The 9,379-nt window shown below is 35.3% G+C and overlaps 1 pseudogene; it reads right to left on the reverse strand.

The window, feature by feature from the left end:
• Positions 1-2,799, reverse strand: part of LOC125841555 (DNA-directed RNA polymerase subunit beta-like) — a 10,015-nt pseudogene extending 7,216 nt beyond the window's left edge.
• Between the last annotated feature and the right edge of the window lie 6,580 nt (positions 2,800-9,379).

Genomic DNA, 9,379 nt, shown 5'->3' on the forward strand with positions numbered 1-9,379 from the left:
GCCAGCGTTGATCGAGCTTGGAGTAGACTTATCTGGAGACGGGGGTGAGCACACGGCGTTCTGTACTATTTCAGTCTCCATCTGTATATATAGACTTGTCTTCTTCCTTTCGAGACAGTCCAGTCTCTGTTGTCCAGTTTTGGGACTTGTACTCATTTTGTAGTAGCTCTGTACTGGTGACTTCCAGGTTCTGGGAGGGATCTTTATTTATTTATATTATTATTATTTGCCTACTCTTGTTTAATTTCTACCCTCAGACCCATTACTTGTTGTTCCGGGTTACGGGTTGGCTTACCTGCTGGTGGGTTATAGTAGGTGCCATCATGACTTGATAAATCGGGTCGTGACAAGTATGAATTTCATATTTTCGTATGTGAAAAGAAGTATAAATATCTTCATATACCAAACGCTTGCTAATAAGTACTGCATCTTCAAAATTATAACCCTCCCACGACATATAAGCTACTAATACATTTTTCCCCAAAGCAAGTTTGCCACCAACCGTAGCAGCACCATCCGCTAAAATTTGTCCCTTTTTAATGAATTTACCCCGAGGAACCTGGAGTTTTTGATGCATACAAGTATTTTTATTGGAACGTTGATATATAACTAATGGAATGCTTAGAATATCTCCATTACCTGCTAAAAGAATCTTGTCAGTATTGGTATAAGCGATCATTCCCTCGCGTTCTGCTATAGCAAGAGCCCCCGAATCTAGAGCTTCTTGTCGTTCCAACCCAGTCCCAACAATGCATTTCTCGGAGCGAGAAAGAGGAACTTCTTGACGTTGCATATTAGAACTCATTAAAGCTCGATTTGCATCATTATGTTCGATAAAAGGAATGAGGGAAGCTCCAATAGAAAAATATTGAAAAGGAAAAATACTTCGAAGATGAACCTGTTCCCATGCAATAGTCAAGAATTCTTGATGGTATCTAGCTGGAACAACCTGTTCTTCCTGAATATACCGATTTAAGGCTAAAGAATTTCCTGCCGCTACCATATAGTATTCATCGCTACCTGGTGATAAATAAAACATCCGTACCCCGGTTGACCTCTCAGAAATTTCATAAAAAGGGCTTTCTAGAGATCCCCAATGACCAATCCTCGCATGAATTGATAAGGATCCAATAAGTCCAACATTGATTCCTTCAGATGTGTCAATTGGGCAAATACGTCCATAGTGACTAGGATGGATGTCTCGTATCCGAAAACTAGCAGTGCGGCCTGTCAGTCCTCCAGGGCCCAAATAACTTAATTTTCTCCCATGAACTATTTGGGTCAATGGATTAGTTCGATCCAAAACTTGAGATAATGGGTGTAAACCTAAAAATGATTCATAAGTAGTTGTTAATGGAGGTGAGGTTACCAAATTCTGAGGTGTCGGTATCAATTTATGCCGAATTGCTCCACATATAGTCCCCCGAACCACATTTTCTAAACGAACCAGAGCCAATCCAAATTGATCTTGTAAAAGATCTGCTACAGAACGAATACGTTTATTTTTCAAATAATTCATATCATCAAGTGCACCCATTCCAAATTTAAGTCCAATCAAATGATCGGCGGCTGCCAATATATCTCGTGGTAACAAAAATGTATTGTTCTGGGGTATATCAAGGTTCAGTTTTCGGTTTATATTTCGTCGACCAATCCTTCCTAATTCACATCTTTGTTGAAAGAATTTCTTTTGTAATTCCTTACATAAGGATTCAGAAAATACTGGATCACCACCTACACAAGCAAATTGTTGATAAAACTCCAAAATGGAATTTTCTTTTGACCCAATTTTTTTTCTCTCCTTATCATTCAGAAAAGACAAAAAAATTTCAGGATAGCAAACATTCTCTATTTATATAATTTTACACATTACAATAGTTCATCTTCTTCAATGACCAGAAGAGGAAATATATTAGAGGAAAAAGGAAGGAGTGAATTGCACTTTGCTTGCAAATGAAAAAAAAATCGAATATATGATCATTTTTTTTCATAATAATTGATAATTGTCTTATTTAAAACAAGAAATTTTGACTCAATAAATATTTTGTATCAAAATGCTTTTTAATCTCGTAATATTAATCTCTTCCTCAACCTGCTGCACATATACCATCAACCTTGAGATATCCATGTCACATATCAGCAATGCAGCCCTACCTTCCTTACTCGACAGACGAGCCAACCCAGCAACAAACAAGCTCATTCTACTCCTCATGTCCGCAACCATTTCTGGAGCATAATGAGACAGTTGGGTGAACTTCAACCCATACTCATGAACACTCAAAGAATCTTGCTTAAGTGTGAGGAACTCTCATACCTTAGCCTCTTTCAATTCTCGAGGAAAGAACTCCCCAAGAAAGCCTCCTCAAAACAAGCCCAACTCACAAGTGGTGCATCCTCAGCTCTACCCTCTTTCCATTGATCAAACCAAGTCCTAGCAACATTCTTTAGTTGATATGCAACTAGTTCAACTCGCTCAGTAATGACAACATGCATAACCTCAAATATCTTCTTCAGTTCTTCAATAAAATTCTCCGGATCCTCTGTAGTGCTCGAACCAGTGAAACTTGGAGGATTCATCCTTGAGAACTCGCGAATCCTCGAAGTGTCAGCTACTTCCTATCGATTCCCTCTCTACTGCCCAGCTTGGTTGGTCAGAACTTGGCTCAACATCCGGATAGCCTCACGGAACTCAGCATTGGTAACTTCTTCTTGAGGTTGCACTTCAGGTGCATTTGGTAACTCTTGTTCCTCAACATTACGTCTAGCAGAATGACCTCTGACAGCTCTTTGTTGAGGCATGATTATTTGAAAACACGCGCAAACACGAATTAGAAAGAAACTTTTTAGAGATCAAATTCTAACGCACGAAATGAGTGTGAAAGAAATGAGAAATTTTCCTAAGTGTTGCAGCCTCCTAATTATAGATATGGTGCGCTTCACACCGATAACCAGGACTCTACAGACACGACTTCATAGACTCCCTAGGACTCTTAAACTCTGTGCTCTGATACCAAGTTTATCATGCCCCGAGCCTACACCCCGGATGTGGCTGGCACTCGAGAAACATTGTTGGCCCCAAGCGAACCATTGGCTTGACTTACTTACTCAGCAGAAGACTTAATTCAACAAAGACAAGTCTATGTAATAAACTGAAATGTTATAATGGAACATTCAACTTGGCCATTAAAGAAAACTCAAGTCTTAACATAAGATAATGACAATGAAAAGACTAAAGAACTAACATCTGACTGTCTATGAAGCCTCTAAAACAACTGAGATGGATGTTGGGACAAACCCCACGACATCCTAATGAACTAATAAAATAATTGAAAACAATAAAGATGAGTCCTCCGAAATGCAAGAAGGCTCACCAACTGACTCTGGAGTGCTCACTGGATCAACAATGCGTTGGATGCCAATCCTAGTTACCTGTGTCTGCATCATAATAAAATGTAGGCCAACTGGCATCAATACATTGAATGTAAGAGTATGCGAGTTGGAATGCTAAACACAACATAGGCCTGAAAATAATCTAAATAACTTACCTGGCTTAACTCAACTCAACAAAACTAAACTCATTTCAATATAAAACAGTTTAAAACAAGTGCAATATAAAGAAAAGTTGTTTAAAGCATGACATCAACTCTGTGTGTATGTAAAGATACATATAACTCTGAGATGTATGTAAAAATACAAATAAACTATGTATATAAGAATACAATTACTTCTGTGGGAGTTTCTCTAACCGACAACCATCACGTAAGAGCTATTGTGATGATACAACATTTTACCTCACACTACCAGGGGAGTCATATACCTTACCAAGGGTATAGAACCTGAACTACTAAGTAGATCCACTAGTTTATGCTAAAAAGCACTAAAGGAATCATCTAAAAAGTATGACCCTTTTCTACCTATGATGGCTACATGGTTTATAGGGGCTGTGAGTTGTCTAAACTCTCCCCCATATTGGTGCTCAATACTACTCCCAAAAAATATAATATTAGCTCTTATGTTTAAAAACATACTTCTTTCTGTGATTTGAGATTAGTGCTAAAAAACTTAGCTCAAAGGCTATCTTGGAAATAAAAGTTTTCTCTCTTGCTTCATTTAGAAGGCGATTACTCTTTTCTGAAAACTAGCCCGAAGGCTCTTTGGAAATCGAGATTTCCATTCTTGTTTAAATGTGAAAAACATTTAAAACCCTTTGGGAATACATAGTCCCCATATACCTTTGAAGAAATGAACTTCAAACTTTACTCTTTACTCAACTTGAACTTTAAGTCTTAAAACAAAGTTAAAAAATTTGGAAAAGACGTTTGGAAAACTCTAAGAACTTCTCTTGACTTTGATCTTAACTTTCCTTGAATTGGATTATGGATCCAAGGTTCATGATCTCATGTTTATGGATGATTTCATGACGTTTAGATGTACCTAAGAGTGTTGGAATCAACTAGAAAACATAGGTATATTGCTAAGGAACTAGTACGAAAAAGATGGGGGACGAATGGGAAGAACTGGCGTCCCTGGAGCTCTGAGAGGCACAGGGCGCCAGCCTTGAAACTTCAGAGAGCTGGGTGGGGCGCTCTAGCTGTCGTGGCGCCCCAAGACCCAAACTTCAGAGACTGTTTTGGGGAGCACTGAGAGGCGCGGCGCCCCAACCCCTTTACCCAGATTTTTACGAATTTCCTCCTTCGTTTTTCAACTCTAAACTCGATTGGTTCTTTCCCCCAAACACTTAGAATCATCAATACCCTCAATATAGATCAGATTCTACTTGAAAAACACAACTAATAACATGAATCAATCTCAAGAAAACTCCAATAAACACAACCCACAAGAATTCAACGAATTTCATCAAGAACTCAAGGATTTACTTCCAAATCTAATAACTTTGCTGAAATTGAATCATGATTGACGTGTGGGTGAACTAACCCACTACTATGTGATCTCACATACCTTGTAGGGATCACCCCGACGAAATCCACAAGCTAAACTCGACGATCTTGACGAATATTGCTTCTCTTTCTCCTTTCTCCTCTTCTTTTCTCTTTTCTCCAAGCCCTAGCATATTTTGGTAAAAGCGTAAACTGATCTAATTCTGATTAGACCCTAACTTAATTACCACAAACGAAATAAAATAATTGGGCAAGGAAAAGACCAAACTACCCTTTCAAAATCCGGATTGGACTTTCCTTGTTCCAACAACCCAACTTCCAAAGGGCATAACTCACTTATACAAACTCGGAATCGCGCAAACTCAGCGGCGTTGGAAAGATCATTCCAAGATCTTTCCTACCATATCTGGAAGTACCTCTAACTCATCCTGAGCTAGAAGTTATGACTGTTTGAAATTGGCCAAAACTCAACTTATTCTAACTTAACAAAATTTCCAGATTTTCATTCTTTCCAAAAATGACTATTTTCAATAATTAGCTTCTTCCTAGTTATTTCAATTTGCGAGATGTTACAATTATAGTATTTTCCGTATAGTTTTTGAATATCTATAATCGAATAAATATAATCTAATTTAGCTTTGAAAATTAGTCAAATTGACTCTAAAAAAAAAGTCAACATGACACCTTAAAAGGAGTGGAGGGAATATCATTTAAGCACAGGCCAAGACTTCAACCCAGTTTGTCTACAACATTCTTACTCATGTTAATTCCAGAGCCCGACTTCTTGAATGGGTCTAGGCAAAGTCTTGACACATCATTGCCAAACAAATATTGTATTATATCTTATACAAAATTTTATGTTGAGATTAATTACTCCAAATACCACAATCTCAATACTTTCAGGAGGAACATGAGGCAATAATTAAAAGAAGGGAAAATGCATCTTATGGACTTACATGGCAAGAATATAAATCAATGAAGTTCACATTTCAGGTATATTTAATCTAAATTACTGTATATACTTTTTTATTTATATTTTATTTGAATATATACTTGAAAATGCAGTTTATCAATGAAACAGTCAGACTGACAAATATTGCTCCTACACTTTTCAGGAAAACACTCAAAGAAATCAATTTCAAAGGTTATTTTCGCATCATAATATTTCATAAATTATGCTTCATATTCTCAAATAATTCAGAAAATTCCCATTTTTAACTCATTTTGTCAAGTTTTTTTTTTTTTTTTACCAAGTTTTAATTAATCTCTTTACCAAGAAAATTCCCATTTTTAACTCATTACTAAGGTGCAAATGGCTGTCTTTCTCCATTGCTTTGTGACTAAATACAAGTAAGTGTTACATAAATATTTGATTTTGGTCTCACTATTTAAGTTTACATTTTTTTTTTGTTTGAATCTTCAGATATGCGTTGTCTGAAGTTAATATTGACAAAATATAAATGTAGAGATAGGGTGTTCATTCAATTATTTATGCTTAAAGCTACGTATTTTCCCCCCAAGTACAAGGGCTAAAAAGTTCAACCACTTTTGTCGAAAATGTCTGAAGTTCAGCCATATGAAACTACAAATATATTTTATATCCAAATTATTTGAACTGCAGATATAACAAAAATTTATACATAATAGCAGAAATGTCTGAACTTCAGTCATATTTTCTTAATTTACTAAGAAAGAGACATAAATTAATTCCTGAAGTTGTACCAAAAAGTCAGTTACACGCTTAAACTTTTGAGGCGACCTATTACACACTTATACTACTCAAAAGTGAATTTAATATCACCCTCAAAGCTGACATGAAAATAAGATTAAATAAAAAATAAAAAAGGCGTGTTAGAGTAAAATAAAAGGCAATTTTTCCACCCCCACCCTTCTCCTTCACGTTACCCTACCTTTCTTCTTCCTTCATTACTTTCTTATCACAAACACTCTTTTTGCTATAGCTAATGTGAAAAATAATTTATTTTTTCATGATAAATTTCCAAGAGAAAAATAGAAAATAACATTGCGGAATAGAAATTCATCACAAAGATCGCGAAGTCGTTCAATTAATTAGGTTCACTGTTCGAAAAAATTTCCGGTGAGACATCTAAAATTGGTCAATCCTTACTATTCCCACATCAAATTCGTCAAGTCAAAAACGGATTATTCAATTTATTTTTGTGTTTTTTTGTTGATTGTGAGCATTTGAAATAAGAAATTTTTCGGATCTTGTTTTTTTTTTTTGTGTAAAAAGTTTCTGGGTTTTGCACAAAATTCAATTTTTGATGTATTTTGATAGATCTTTCTTCTCTCTCAGAAAAATTCTCTCTAGATTTTCTTCAAAATCAGTAATAGTAAATCGAGCATTATTTTTTCAATTGTCTGATTAAAATCTTTGCAAATAAATATTGCAAGTTTTCACAATTCTCCTCTTTGAGCTTGAATGAAATTTGTATATTGTGATAATTTTTTGTGGTGGGTTTGGTGATGAGTGAAAAATTAGTGGTGGTATGACTTTTAATTTTGATAATGACAATGAAACTCGTAATTTTGATGTGGATGGTGAATTTATGGTTATGATTGTGATGAATTTCAATGATAGTGATGGTTCCGATGGTGAATTTAGTTAAATTTATGATGTTTGTTATCGATTTTTTATGATGACAATGGTTGTGGGAAGATTCCGGTGGTGAATTTGATTATGGGTGGTGAAATTTATGGTGGTGGAGAAGTGAATTTGATGATAGTAGCAACAATGATAGTGATTTAATGGCGGGTTTGATGGTGTATATGGAAGAAGAAGATATTGGGTGACATGGATTTTTTTTTTTAAATCTGATGTAATTATTGATGTGACAATGACATGGTGATGACGTGGGGCGAGTGTGAAACACCTTCTGATATGTGCGCCAGGGTTGAAATAAATTCACTTTTAAGTAATTCAAGTGTGTAATAGGTCGTCACAATAGTATAAGCGTGTAACTGACTTTTCTTGACAAGTTTAGGAGGGAGTTTATGCATTTTCCCATTTACTAATTATGCATCACTAATTAAGAAAACTATGCTTAAATTAAATTTGGATGTTAAAAAATTCATGTGGGAAACAGTCAAAGGAGGAGATATAGTACGATCTCCAGGCTTACAATTTCCAAATGGTTATCACATCAAAATCTATGAAAAATATGACTAAGGTACGTATAGAGATGAATTCAGAATTTGAATTTTATGAGTTTCTATAGGAATTTTAAGTTATATTAATATATGATAATAATAATAATAATAATAATAAAGTTCATATGAGCCAAATAACTCTACATATTTTGGGTATTTCTTAATCCATATACAGAATCTGAGCAAAAATTATTGGACTCGTGAACTCAAGACTGTGAATGTATAAATCCGCCTCAGGGTGTGTGCATAGTATAAGTGCATGTTTTAAAGTTATTATTATGGCTGATTCATAGTTTATGTATGAATAATGTATTTAAAATGCATGTCGATCTAGTAGACACTATCGACACCTATAAAATTCCTTATGTAAGATTGTTATGTTAGATGGGAGTTTCTCCAATCATATGAATATGAATGCATTTTGTAGTTCCCTCTTCCATGGTTTTTTTTCTTCTTTTTGTCTTATGATATTATGAAAGTCCACCTAATATTCGAACGGCTATAATAATATCATGCAATGGCGATCTCAGGAATTTTTTTATATATATTTATCTCGTTTTGACTTGACATGAAGTTTAACAAAGTAAAGAGAACTTTTGAATCTTGTGATTTTAAATTAATTAAAAATATAATCTTGTCATTTAATCTTATGTCTTAAACATGCCATGTGAAAAGTTAGAATTAAATTGTTAAAATAGTTATTGTATTGTAGTAAACTATTTGCATTCATATCTTGGACCGGTTGTGTGATCCTACCGGTGCACTGTGGTTTGTGTATTGATATTGCACCTATTCTTTTTCTTGTTGAGTACATGACATCTTCCAACGGCTGATTCAAGACCTCAGTTAAGAGACACTTGGTTTTGAATGCAAGGGTGAGTTACATCTTCCAGGTTGCCATGGGGTCTTCTGCATTTTTTTTCTGCCCATCTTTTCGGACATAGACATTAAACCTTAGATTTATATTAGTAGTCGGGGTCACATTCCCATTTTTTACTGTTTAGAGTTTTGGTATGATGACTTTTAGTTCTAAGGGGTTGTTTTTCCGCGTTGACTATTTTTAGACTATTGGATTGAGTTTATGGGGACACAATCTTTTAGTTGGCTAAACTATTCACACTTCTTTTATATGATGAGCTTCTCTTATATAAATGGTGTTAGGTTGGTTTGGAGTCCTTTGATTCTCCCACCAGGTGGTTTAGTGTGGATGTCACCCACGATAGTTGGGGTCATGACAAATACGCTCTTGAACTATATCTGAAATTTCAGCGATACACCTAAACTTAACTAGGATCCTATTAGCCCCCCCC

Source organism: Solanum stenotomum, chromosome 10 (genome assembly GCF_019186545.1).
Source record: "Solanum stenotomum isolate F172 chromosome 10, ASM1918654v1, whole genome shotgun sequence".
Lineage (NCBI taxonomy): Eukaryota > Viridiplantae > Streptophyta > Magnoliopsida > Solanales > Solanaceae > Solanum > Solanum stenotomum.